This window comes from Meleagris gallopavo, chromosome 25 (assembly GCF_905368555.1).
Source record: "Meleagris gallopavo chromosome 25, MGAL_WU_HG_1.1, whole genome shotgun sequence".
Taxonomy (NCBI): domain Eukaryota; kingdom Metazoa; phylum Chordata; class Aves; order Galliformes; family Phasianidae; genus Meleagris; species Meleagris gallopavo.
Genome location: NC_139428.1, coordinates 1583567 through 1597218, shown reverse-complemented (window position 1 = coordinate 1597218; position 13652 = coordinate 1583567). Strand labels below are relative to the sequence as shown.

At 41.2% G+C, this 13652-nt stretch overlaps 1 long non-coding RNA gene across 1 annotated transcript; it reads right to left on the bottom strand.

Moving 5' to 3' along the window:
* Positions 1-3760: 3760 nt before the first annotated feature.
* LOC146542788 (uncharacterized) lies at positions 3761-13652 on the bottom strand. The gene is made up of 2 exons (XR_014879581.1): positions 5047-13652; positions 3761-4003 (listed from the first exon to the last, which is right to left on the bottom strand). It is a non-coding gene; the product is annotated as an uncharacterized LOC146542788 (long non-coding RNA).

Here is a 13652-nt window from a genome sequence, read left to right as displayed (position 1 = left end):
AATCTCACAGTGTTCTCCATGGCCCACTGCTCAGCCTGTCTGGGTCTCTCTGGATGGTATCTCATCCCTTGGGCATGGGATTGGTGCCCAAGGGATGTCATCCGCACACTGCACTCAATTCCACTGCCACTGATATGGAAGAGCACTGGTCCCAGTTCCGACCCCGCAGGGCTCTACTGTCACTGACCCCCATCCTCACATTGAGCCACTGACCACCAATCCCTGGGTGTTATCCTGCAATCCATTCCTCATCCATCAAATGGTCCGCCCATCAAAACCCTATCTGTCCAACTTAGAGAGAAGGATATTATGGGTGCCAAAGGCCTCACTGAAGTCAAGACAGATGACATCAGTGGCTTTTCCCTTGTCCAGGATGCAGTTACACCATCACAGAAAGCCACCAGGTTGGTCAGGGAGGATCTACTCTTGGTGAAGCTATGCAGGTTCTTTTGTATGACATCCCTCTCTTCCATGTGCCTCAGCACAGCCTCCAGGAGGATGTGTTGTATGATCCCACCCAGCAGAAAGGTGGGGCTGACAGGTTGGTAGCTCCTGATACTGTAGTGCAGTAGTAGTATAAGATAGAGTAGCACAGACAGCAGATGTGCTGAAGGAAGCTGCAGGTGAGATCTTCCATTGCCTCTGAGGAGTTTGTTTGTTTTTAAAACCTCCTGGAGCGATAATCATAGCATTACTAATGCAGGCAAAGACCTCTAAGATCATCTCGTCCAACTGTACAATTTCCACCAATACTGCCTGCTAATCATAGAATCTTTTGAATTGGAGGGAACCTTTAAAGGTCATCTGATCCAACTCACCTCTCAATGAACCAGGACACCCACACCTCCACAAGGTGCTCAGAGCCTAGTCCAGCCTGACCTTGAATGTCTTCAAGGATGAGGCATCCTGTTTTATACCTCTCCAATTTCAAAACCCTGAGCAGCACTTTGTGCAACAACAGGGTAGGACAGAACCTACAGCTCCAGAATTTCCATTTTCCAGTATCTGAGATCAAGGAATCAACTTGTAATGTAAACATAGGTTCCAATTCACAAGGTTTGAAATTCAGGTCAGATGTGAGAAGCAAATCCTTCACTCAGGGTGGTGAGGCACTAATACTGCTCCCCCATCTCTGGAGGTGCCTGAGCCCATTTTTGGGCCCTGGACAGCATGACTTAATAGGGGAACCCAGCCCACAGCAGGTGGGCTTTAAGGTCCCTTCCAACCATTCTATGGTTCTATGTTTTGTATGTCCAGGAAGGTCATGACCTGAGAGATTTTATTATCACCACCATCATTTTATCCCAATATTGTGAAGGAAAACTGTGCATCTAGCTCAGGAAACAGCATGGAAGGAGCTACGTCACAAGGCAGAAAAGCTGCATAGGGGAAAGAGTACAGGAAAAAGCAACAGGTACCAGAAAGCAGAAACGGTGAGGTGTGAAGCAACGAGAGTGATTACAGGATGTACTTTTAAACAACATCCACACACCATCAGTGTCACTCAGCATGGCCACAATAATCCAGACACAAGCTCTTTTGTCAGCAATCCTGAAGAAAAGATTGCTAGACAGCATCCACAAAAAAAAAAAAAAAAAAAAAAAAAAAAATCACTAAAACATCAGCAACAAATCTGGGCTCAGTCTGATCATGAAAAGCAGCACAGGCCAGGAAAAAGCAAAAGTTATGAATTTTAACAGAGTAATTTTCCTGATTCCATTGCAAATCCCCTCCTATGTGGAAAGGAGCAGAACCTCAGACATTGCCCTCAGCACTGCTGCCGGTGTGACCTGAGTGCTCACTGCCCCATTTCTCCTTGCACGTGAACACAGCACGCAGAACGAGCTGTACCCTGCCTAGGTGCCATCTTCACAGCAGTGAGACTCCCACACTGCCTCACATTTTATTTTTTTGTCACAGTGGAATCCTCCTCCTTAGAAGGAAAGCTGACAAATACTTGGCTTCTGAGTTCTGACTTGGGTTCAAATCCTAAAAAGGAAGTTATTGGACCCTGTCAGTGCCTGGAAGAGGACAGATCAACAAATCCATGTTTCCTTATGCACATCTTTAACACATCTGCCCTTGCTGGTACGCATCTCAGTTAAGGAAATATGTAAAAATATGACAGAAAACACATTTCAATTTAATGCAGCAGATGGAAGCAAGAGGTCCTTCAAAGAGCTGTAAGAAATAGACTCAGAAGTTTCATGGCTTTCAAGAAGTGGGAGCTACACATCAGTAAGAATTTTGGCTACATTCTGATAAAGCTGATAAAGCTGCCAGAAGGAAAAAAAAGAACTGAGACCACATATATTAAAGCCTGTCCAGCAGTAGGAGGTAGGTACCTTCATTCCTTAAAACGTAGCAGAAACTTGAGCAACACCATCAGCCTATGGCCCACAGTGCTAAGAATCATTCCCAGCTTTCTTGCTGCTACAGTGCAACGAGATTAAGGGAGGAGTTGCACACTGAATGCATTCTCTCAGCCCTTTCTTGAGAAGTACTTCACACGAGATGTTCCTCCAACTCACAGATCACTCTGGAAAGAGCAGGAATTCACACTATCCATCATAAACATACGTGTTCAGTCGTGCTCATCTGTGCTTTACCAGTGATCCCTCCAGGGCCGTGCTCTGTGAAAAGCAGACCCTTCCCAACCCTAAGTGACATTCACAGGATGGTAACATTACAAGACACAACCTAAAGTTTTCAGTAATTAATCACTAAATTTGGGCTGAATGTAACTGTCCATCTCACCAATCCCCCCTCCCTGCCAACATGAGGTCACCTTGTGCCCAATCCAGGAGGCCACAAAGGTGTGTTTGTTTGAAGACAGAGCTGAGCCAAAATTCAGAATATCTGGATTTTTATTTTATTTCATTTGCTTAACATGCTTGGTACAAGATTAACTGTAATTCTGCTTTCATGGTCAAGTCTCCAAAACAGTCTTGTGCCAGTCTTGTAGCTGTTTTTGGGAAGCACTTGCTGCTCAGCAGGACTGGCACATAGCATGTGAAAAGGAATAAGCATAGGGGAAAAAGAGCATCAGACTGATTCTGGAAATGCCTGCAGATATGAAATGAAAAATGAAGCCAGGCTGAACAACATGACATGCCTGAAAACTCTTCTAGAAGAAAGGAATTCCTCAGTAAATACATACATGCACACACAGATCAGCACCTATGGCAGCACACAGGGCACCTTACCCCTTAATGCCTGGGAAAAAAAATAAATCCAATGGAAGACTTCAAAGACAGCGAGGTGTTGCATGTTAAAGAGCACTGGGTGTGTTCTGCTCTTCTCATTGCTGCCATGTGGGGGGATCTAATGAGCCAAGATTAAGCCAAACCTTTATTATTCATGCAAGTGCAGGGCTACTCTTAACTTCATATAGCTGAAGGTTCCCACAGGATTCAGTATTTCACAGGAGAGTAAAGTCACAAGATGCTACGCTCTAATTTATCACTGCTTTCCAAATGTAAATTCAGAATAAATTTTGTGTTGTGAGAAGTTTCTTCATGTTTGCTTAGAATTATTTTCCCTCTGCTAAGGGCTCTCCAAAAAAATACTCGAAACAGAAAGTCTTCAGAAAAAAAGGGTTTGCATTTTGCCATGGCGGCTTAAAATAAAATTTGCACCCAACTGAAGCAATTATGACTTTCTCTGCTCCTTTTCCCTGTGTGATCCAAAGAGAATAAATACATCAGTGAGGACTAGCAACACAAGAGAACGCTCAGACCCTTGGAAAACACCCACAAAGTAATGACTTCAAAAGATATTTATTTGAAAAAAAAAAACAAAAACAAAAACAACCAGACATTACAAAAGGACCAGGTAGGAAACAATTATACAATGCATGTGCAGTTCATAGAGTACACTGTCTAGAGAGAAGACTTGATATACATGTAGCACACCCACCTGGAGCTCCTCAGATCTTGCCATGGCAGGCAGATGCTGGGGTTCTTCTGGAAGATGAGCTAATCCACGGCACACTTTATATTTACTGCAAAAGCACAGATTGCACACAATTTTATTGACACTTTTTAAAAAAAAATCTCATATTCAAGAACTTCTCCAGCATTCTTCCAACTCACAGCATTAAGATACTGTATCTCCTAGATTTTTATTTTTAAATTCAAACTGATTCAGATTTCATGTTTCCATGCTACGTATTTCACCCCCTCCCCCATGAACAACAAAACCCTGCTGTCTACACACGGCTCTACCTAGCAAAGCATACCTGGGATTTTTTGCTAAGTTATCTAAGGAAGAAGTCCAGGGAGGTAATGATCTGTCAGAACAAGATTCACAGGCAAGTCCTATCAACCCAAATCAGGGAACTGAGATACAGCTAACACTTCCATTGGGTTTCAGAGCAAACACAATCTGAACGTGAATGAAAATAGGAATATTTGTCTCTAAAGCACAGCTATAGCCAGCAGCAGTCCCTCACCATAAAGCAAAGAGGACTCAGCTGAACTTGTGAGACAGAAATAAACACTGGCAACTAAATAGTTTCAAGCAACAAGCACTGCAGAGACAGTAATTCTCAATCAGGAAAATGATCAGAGAATGATAGAACTGCATCTGAGTCTGTGTTTCAAAAGACAACAAATATAATTACAGCATACTGCAATCTGGATCCATACAGAAACACCTTAAAATTCAACAATGCATCTGAGAGCATTGTGGAAAAGCTAAAAATCTTAGATATCTCTTTTCCTCCCCACTAATAAAAATATGCCCCAATTCTTCATGGTTTCAGCAGGTGTCTGATCAGTCCAACATCTGTCCAGAAAACTCTAAGGACTGAGTCAGAGGAAAAAAAAAAAAAAAATCAGAACAGATTAAGGGCTTGGTTGTCCACCCCCTGCTCACATGTATGAACTTACCTTCTCCACTGCAGAACAGCTCTTGGACATGCTATGGAAACAAATGTTTCTATCAACATTGAAATATTCATCGAGAACCGAGGAATCCACAGAAGTCACTCAGCACCTATGGCCTCCATATTTATGTCAGACTACGAGGACTAGATAAGAATACCTGCCATCAGTTCACGTCGCACATCACTGTTAGTGCTCATCACAGTCTCTGTCCTTCAGCATCTAAAAACAGACCAGAGTTGAGATCATTACGCTTTAAACGGGAGAAAGTTGTTGTAGCAGAGCTCAGGTCCTCTAGTCCTACACCAAGGAAAAGAAGTGGGAGGTTAGCAGATATGAATGCAGATATGTGATCTCTCATCAAAAATAAAGTGTATAAAACAGACACAAAAATCCCAGCAAAGACTGTTCTGTTCTCATCATTAATGTGATAAGAGTTTTATGGAGATTTCCAGTAATACTATTATATAAATAGCTAATCAACTGTCAAATACACAAGCAGTTTAAGGAAAATGCCACTAGAGCTAAGTGTAAGATTATTCTTCTGTCTCTCTGGGAGAATAAAGCCAAAGATAATTGAAATGAAGCACAACAGCCATCAAATATCCCAAATTACTGAGTTATATTTGCAAAGATCTTGAGCAGTTCTTCAAAACAAACTGTGTCCATTTCCACAAACCTTCCCAAGCCTTGGCGATGCTACGTGCCAGAAAGGCACTGCCCTGACAGCATCTTCTAAACCTAATGGTAAAAGCAGCAGAGATGAAACACAAACTAATTTGGGAAAAACGAATAATGTTGAGATTCAGAAGCTACCTCAACAGCTTGAACCCCAAGGAGATGAAAGCTCATACAGCCAGACACAACCAGGCTGATCATCCTGCCATGGCTCTGCAGAGGTTAAGACATTTAGAAGAAAATCTCCCATCTCAAGTGGATCTGACCAATGTTCCAAGAAGCAGCAATGGCTGATGGACGTCTACCATCAGCCTGTACGGATAAGGCTGTAAAGCTTGCTCAAAACAAGCTGAAATCCAAGACTAAATGAATTCTTGGGTCACAAGAAGTGTAATTTGCATTTAAAAACAAAAAAAACCAAACTGATACTGTACATATGAACCAGTCAAGTGTGCAATACCCCAGTGCCAATAAAGCCTTGATATCATCTTCTCTGCTGTCTCTTGCACTGTTCTGGAAGATGATGCTGTCATCAGAAGCATTAAAGGTTGCACTTCAGAAGTGTGAAGACCTGAGCAGAATAGGAGGTATCAGGAATCACTGAAGCACACCCCAGAAGTGCATCAATACCTCAAAGCTGCACCAGGCAGCCCCACTTCAAAGCCAAGTGTGCACTGCTAGAAGGTGTTTCATGACCAGGAACCCACTGCAAGGAATGAAAGGACTGTCACACTTTCACTTCTTGTGAACATGAGTTAGGAGACTGGAAAGCCCATTTCAGAAACAAAGGGTCACAGCCCAAATGGAAAAGGATCACAAAATATCAAGAAGTAAGAAGTTGCAAGCAAAGCTACGTGGTTTTGACCGCTGATTCCTTGGTTTGTTAGGATTTTGCTAAGAGCAGGAAATACCCTTTCACTGAGCTCATGAGAGAAACTGGAAAGGCCCCACGTGTGCCAGGCTTTGCACAGCTGTGAATGGCAGAGGAACTGCTGCAAATCTGAATGTCAGACCCACCTTTCCCACCTAACACAGCACGTGCTGAGTGGCAGCAGGAGCCATCTGAACTCAGAAGAGAGCCAGTATACAGACATAATGCATACAGAACAGACATAACGCTAGAATGAAAGGATTTGAAAAATGAAAATACGCAGTTAACAACTATAGGAGAACCACCAGACATCGGTGCTTCCAGAGCATGTCACTGCTGTCAGAATCCACTTGACTGCAGAATTCCAGAAAGCACAGAAAGTCATTACTCCACGTGAGCATTCCTTCAGTGGAATCAGATCTCCAAGATGCTCCTTAACACGTGCAGTCAGCCCTTTGAGCAGGCAAAAAAATCAGCCATGCATCAGCCCTGTGCTGAGCCAGCTCAGAGCCAGGCCTCAGGAATCAAGCACAAGATGTATGTGAACCCATTGCTTTCAGGGTCATATCCACTCTGGAAACTGCTTAAGACATTTCTGTGCACAGCCTGACAATACAAATTTATCAGAGCTGGAACATGACAAACCAGTTTGGTTTAAGAGGACCTCAGCAGCTCCCTTCCCTTAATTACATCCCACCACAGGAACATCATTGTGGAAGGAATCCCATCTCTCCTAACTTTCTAGGTATTAGGCTCTGATGAATTAATTAACTTTCTTCTTCAGTCTACATGTTTGTCTTCCCCCACCTTAATGCTTCCATCTGGAATACCATCAAAACACCAAAATAAGAAACATGCAGCAAAAACAAAACTTCCAGCACTGCAAAGGGCACTAAAGGCCAAGAGACAGAAGTTGCACTGTATCTTACCAGTCTTCAGCTTCCAAATGCCTGCCCTTCTCTATCCAGAAGATGCAGTACAATACAGTTCTTCCTTACATCAAGGATAAACAAAGCACCAGGGCTATTCTTTTGTTTTCTTTTTCTCTCAACATAGATCATCCAAAAAAAAAAAAAAAAAAGCAGACATTGGAAGCTGTTAATGCAAAGTACGTTTGATTTTTATTTTCCTTTCCCCCTTTTTTTCTTTTTTTTTTAATCACATGGTATTATGAAGTCTCCCAATTACTCCACATGAGCACTGCAAAGCAGCAGGCACCTCTCAGAAGGCACCTAAGTGACTCAGATGTCACCAAGTGAAGGTGTTTTCTCACAAACAGCTGGGCAGTTATATAACTATTCCTCTATTTCAGCTCTACCAAAAGCTAATTAAGGTCCAACTTCCTAAACACTTCAATTGAAACTCAAGAAAAAGTGAAATATTCGCTTCCTTATTCAATTTTGTTGTGAATGTTGGCATGGAGAATTAGCTCTAAGCCAAAAGATAAATGCAAGTCAAGCCTTCTGATTGCAGTGCATGAACAACCAAATGAGGGGTTGATAGGGACAGAGCCTAAGTCCAGGAAACCTAGAAAACACTCAGAAAAGAAAAGTATATTTAAAAATACAACAATAATATTGAAAAGAAACTAGAGATTCCTATGATCTGTGCCCTCATTTCTCCACTTGACATTCTTTTTCCTCATGTAGTCTGCAGACATGGAAAAGCCATCCTCAGCCATCCCAAGGCCAACATGATCTGCTACAGCACAGTGCTGGGGTGCTAAAACTTCTCACATTGGGATACAACTGAAATTTGTGTGCAGAATTGTATAAAAAGCAATTAAAAATACTTCCATCAAGAAGTCTGCCTGAGCTTTTCTAATGCAGAAAGCACCAGGCCAAAATTAGTCTCGAAGTAACTGGAGAAGCATAGTTTGATTATACTGGGTATTATTCTAATAAGGGTAAGAATGTGGTACACAGCACAAGCAGCTGTGATGTGATCAATATCTGTGCTCTCATAAGCCCTTTCCCTCCTGTTTTATCACTCTGTAGAACACCAGTTGTTGAGATGCATCAGTCAGAAGCTGAAGAGCAGCTCCATGCTGCAGACCTGCCTGAGCTCTTCAGTGTCACACACAGCATTCCTGCAGGCTGGATTCACCCACAGGGAAATGCATTCTTTCTCATTTCTTCATACATTTCACAACATTTGCAGGATGCTTTCACTTGATGCTGTGGCACAGTACAGTACCCTGCCATATCCACACTAGGAATGAAATGTATCCAAAAAAGCCTGCAATCAAACTTCTGAAGTATAAAGACGATTAACTTACCATCTTGCTCAGTTCATATGGCGCCATGAACATTCTTCTGGGATAATGTGAGACAAGATGAGAATAGAAGCTAAAACATTATTAGTAGATAAAAGGGACCAGGCACTTACATACTGAAGAAATTTTAAAAAAAGGGTTTTTTTTTTAGCTTGATTTCCAATTGCTGTGCAGACAAGTATCATTTTCAAGATGTTTTATCTATGCAATTTACAGAAACTTTTTTTTTTTTTTTTTTTTTTTAAACACAGCTCTGGACTTCTGCTTCTTTCAATTCTACCATTACTCCTCTTTTTTCAGACAGCACACACCTGCACTGAATTGTAGTAATGACAGAACTGAACCAGGAATATAATTAGCAGAGGTTCTAAGTGTTTAATCACATACTGCATCTCGTTTTTCATCAGGTAGTTTTATCTCCATGAGTAATGAGTCTTTTCCAATCTTTTGGTATTAAAGCCTGACAGTGTTATTCTTCAAGATGAAGATTATGTAGTCTCAATTTGGCATAGAAAAGATTTATTGCTAACACAAGCAAAGTCTCTGCATATCAGAAAGTCTGTCTCTGCTAGAAACCAGTGTGGTCTTTCCTGTCCTATGCTTCCCCCTGGAGGCCCTATCACATATTTCTGTACTGCAGTCTCTATTGCACAGAAGATTCATAAATTCAGACATCGTCACCTACCACCAAATTCAGCAGCTGCCGACAGAGAATCCATGTGAATTATTATTCTACATCCCTACTCAAGAACAAAGCTCAGTCTCAAGACACAGCTGTATCCAGGGCTAGATCCAGCTCAGTATCTGAATGATACACATTTTAATATATAAAAAAGTTCAAGTATATTTTTGCCCTGTACTACATAATTTTAGTCATGACTGGGAGCTTCCTAAGAAATACAAGATGTTTAAATAGAGATGATTAATAAATATGAAGCACGTAACTTGTTAGCATTTCAAGCACGTAGGATCTCAAGCTGAAAGGCACACAGCTACAGAAGGCAGCACAGACCTAAGTTATTGTTACTTGCTTGCTACCACTCTGCTGGTCACCAAGCCTAGGAGCACTTTCTCGCTTTTGAAAGCTGAGATTTCACACTAAGCAAGACTTCCACCATGCCTGTACAGCAGTTTATTCTGTACCTCCACTGAGAAAGGGTGCACTCCTACAATGACTAGTTAAACAACAGAGGAAGAGATTACAGTGGAAAGATGCAGTTCACATTAAGCATTCTTTAAACATAATTTTTAAAAAGTCCTAAAACACGTAGCTTTATCAAGCTATCTTCTCCCTACCCAAATACTGCTGCTACTCTGTCCTTAAGTATCATCTTTAGAAACTGTAAGACACAAGAACAAAGAGAGACATCATCTGACTACAACAGATTTCTTTTAATGCAACTTCAGTATAATTTTGATGCTGGTGCTTGCAATCCTTCACCCATGCAAAAATTCTCTTGGACATTTTTGTTCTAGTTTAGGATTTTCAAAGACTTCCTATGTGTTTTTGTTTCAAAGACCTGAGATGACTTTACCTGCCGACTTACTTGAGAAGTGCACAGTAATGGCACTCTATTAAGACCTGCTTTCATGATGAGCACACTGCTAGGAAGAACTCTGACTCGTTCCAGAAATAAACTGTCCAAATGCATTCTTCAGGTACAGGGAGATTTCAGTCAAACAACAAGAACCAGAAATGTGCTACCTATCTTATCAGCTGATTTCACAGCAGGAAGTTAGAGCACAGCCCTACTAAAAGCTGTTGTAATGAACCAGAGATGCCACATCTTGACATCCTTCCATTCTTTGGGTGGAATTCCCTGTTTCATCCACTCATCTGTATCATGTTTTACTCCCTATCTTTAGCTGGCAGAACAGCAGCCACTATGTGCACCATGCACATCCCTCTCCACTCCTCGTTCTTTCTAGCCTTGTATAGGGCACCTTACCACCAGATTTTTCTTTTAACTGTCATTTGAATAAAGGAAGGCAGTATTCTGGTCCTTCCACATGTATCATTCTCAATTGTACACAAAATCTGCATGAACCCAAACCAGAGAATTAAAACATCAGTACTATCTTAGCTCCCCAGTGCATACTAAGCACTAACAAAAGAAATGCTTGCATTAGAAAGAACTGCCTTCCTGCCTTCCTGCACTGAGAAACTGTGTACACATCTGTACAACTGAACCACCAGACACTCATCTATCCGAGATGAAAGAAATCACTGCTTGGAAGAACTTGCTTCTTGCTCCAGATGGTTTGTCAGATGAAGAGTTCTGGCAGTGGGAACAGAGGAAAAAGTGAAAACCAAAAGACCAGGTGCTAACCTGGTAAAAACTACTTGTACTACAAGTATTTGGATGGTGAAGTTTCTTCAGATAAACGTCTCCAACAACTCACATCTGAAGGACTGTCCCCAGTTTGGCCAGAGAAAGGAAGGCATAATATGATCCATAATTCTACTAAACAAGAAGAACTGGGCTCTTTCAGTGTTTTTAGTAAGACTGTTTTTGTATACCTTTTTACTCACATTATCTACAATTTATTTTCCTAGTATGCTGGATTCAGCAAATGTGCAGTTCTCTGTATCACTTAAACAGTAGTTAATCAAGAGACACATATGGCATTAAGAAGGGAAGAACATGCATTAACCACAGAGTATTACACTTATAATGTGCAACTGAAAAACCAAAATGCAGAGGCACAGAAGTAGAAAAACAAGTAGTAGTGTAGAATAATGGTGAGTATATAGGAATAGTAAATGATGCTCACTAAAATTTCTTTGAAAGGAACAGAGTGGTTGAAGACAATGTAGTGTTTCAGCAGTACTCACAGTTTTATTCACTTCTGGAAACTACTTTGCCATCTTCCTGTTGTAGCTGTATTTTAAGACAGATTCTTAAAGAACCTACAAGCTGCACAGTTCAACACGCACTGCTTTCAAATCGCTGCTTCCCAGTGATGCAAAAACGCAAAGCAAACAGACTTGGGATATACTTAAATTAGCTGTATTCACAGCCTGGTTGATCAGGAAAGGGTTTATTAACAAAATGAAGTTTCCTTCTTGAGAGTTCAGGCAGACATAAGTACAACAGGAGGAAGAAAGTGTCACAATGAGAGTGGTGGACTCCCAAAGTCACAGTCATGATCCTCCTCTGGGAGCTCCCAGGGGTTCCCCAAGCTGTGGTTCTCTGCAAACCACTGTATATACCTTGCAGTAGAAATCTTTCATAGCTAACCCTCATATAAACAACACTGAAAGTCCAAATCAACAGAAAATCTTTATGCTCAAAATACTACGTTTGCAGCTGTAACTGAAAATACATGGCTGTCAGTTCACAAAAGATAAGCCTTCCAAAAAAACCAACCCAAACAAACAATCTTTCTCAGCCTGTCAAAACCCTCTACCTTGCAGCAAAAGTCATCATATAAATTATCACACTACAATCCCACAGCACTCAAATTTATGGCTTTTATATTACTAGAGAACAGAAAACTATGAATTGATGTAAAAGGTTTAAGTGAAAACAAGTAAATTAAAGGAACAAACATTCTAAATACCGCCTCTAAGAACGATGGTGATTCCACAGCTTGAGTTGGACTCAACTAGACTTGAAACTTCTATAACACAACAGCACTCCTCCATGTATTTCTTAAACAAGTTCAAATTTAATTAAAAATCCATTGTTACTGTTTCCCATTTGATGGAGTAGGGGGAGGAATGGGATAGAACAGTAAGAGAAAAGCATTTACTGCTACTAGGGTTCAAGCACTGCTTGTTGAATCAACCCACTCTTGCTGTTTTTGCACTAAGATCTTGTAATCTACTATAAAACCACTTTAGATACTCAAATGCTAGCATGTCTGCATCTCTTTTCAGCAACACCTATCTACATAGCCAGTCATCTGCTGCTCTTTTGCTGCTTCTCTCTTAAGCTTGAGCCCAGCTGCTAAAAGAATACTTGATGCCATTTCCAATGAAAGCGTGGAAGGAGCAGCTCTGTTCTTCAAAATTGCCTTTCACACCTAAAAAGCCTTGTGAAGTCTGGAAGGTGTCGTTTTCTCTGCACATATCCTTGCTCGGTGATTTTATTTAATCCTTAAGTTTATTACATACTAGAAAGATGCTAAAGCCTCTCCTACACAAATGGTTCTCTAACATGGAACACCTGGATCAAACAATTGAGTTGAGTTCTGGAAGGAAATGTGGAATTGCCTAAGAGGCCTAACAGCTGGCTGATAGACACAAGGTTATCCTCATCTGATGTACAATATTCAGAGCCCCTCTGAGAACATCCAAAGGAACAGATTGCTTTGACTGTAAATAAGAGTATTTTATTCCTTAGCACTCAAAAGATCCACCTCAGGGAGTGCATCCTGACTTCAGAGCAGGTTTTGAGTGCATTTCCACTCAGAGCAAGACCACAGAAAAGCTCTGGGACAAAGACCTGGTGAGGAGGAACAGCCCACTGCAAGCACTTCTCTTCTGGTAAGGTTTATACTGAATGCAGACAAGAGGATGTTCTTCAAAACTAAGACCTCTCACAGCTTCTAATAATGAGCTGCAGGCTCAGACTTCCTCAGCACTGTGGCTTCTCTACTTTTCCAGAAGGCCTGGAACTCTTCCCTTTCCAGTATGTTCAAAACAAAAAGATAAGCAGAACATATTTTTCTGCTCCTCTGCCTCTAAACAACCTAAATACCTGAAATGCAGTCACAGGCAACAATCCAAGCAGAAACAATGAAACGGGAATCCCAGGAGGATTAGGATGCATTTCATGCCTCGTAACTGGCAAGAGGGAAAATAAAGTGATGAATATGAAGAGGCTTCATCTGCTGTCTCACAGGAAGAATCATTTATCCTGGTTTTACTGGGTAAGTGAAGGTGAAAATGACTGATAACTAAGTGGATGGCAATGAAAATATATTTTGTCAAACA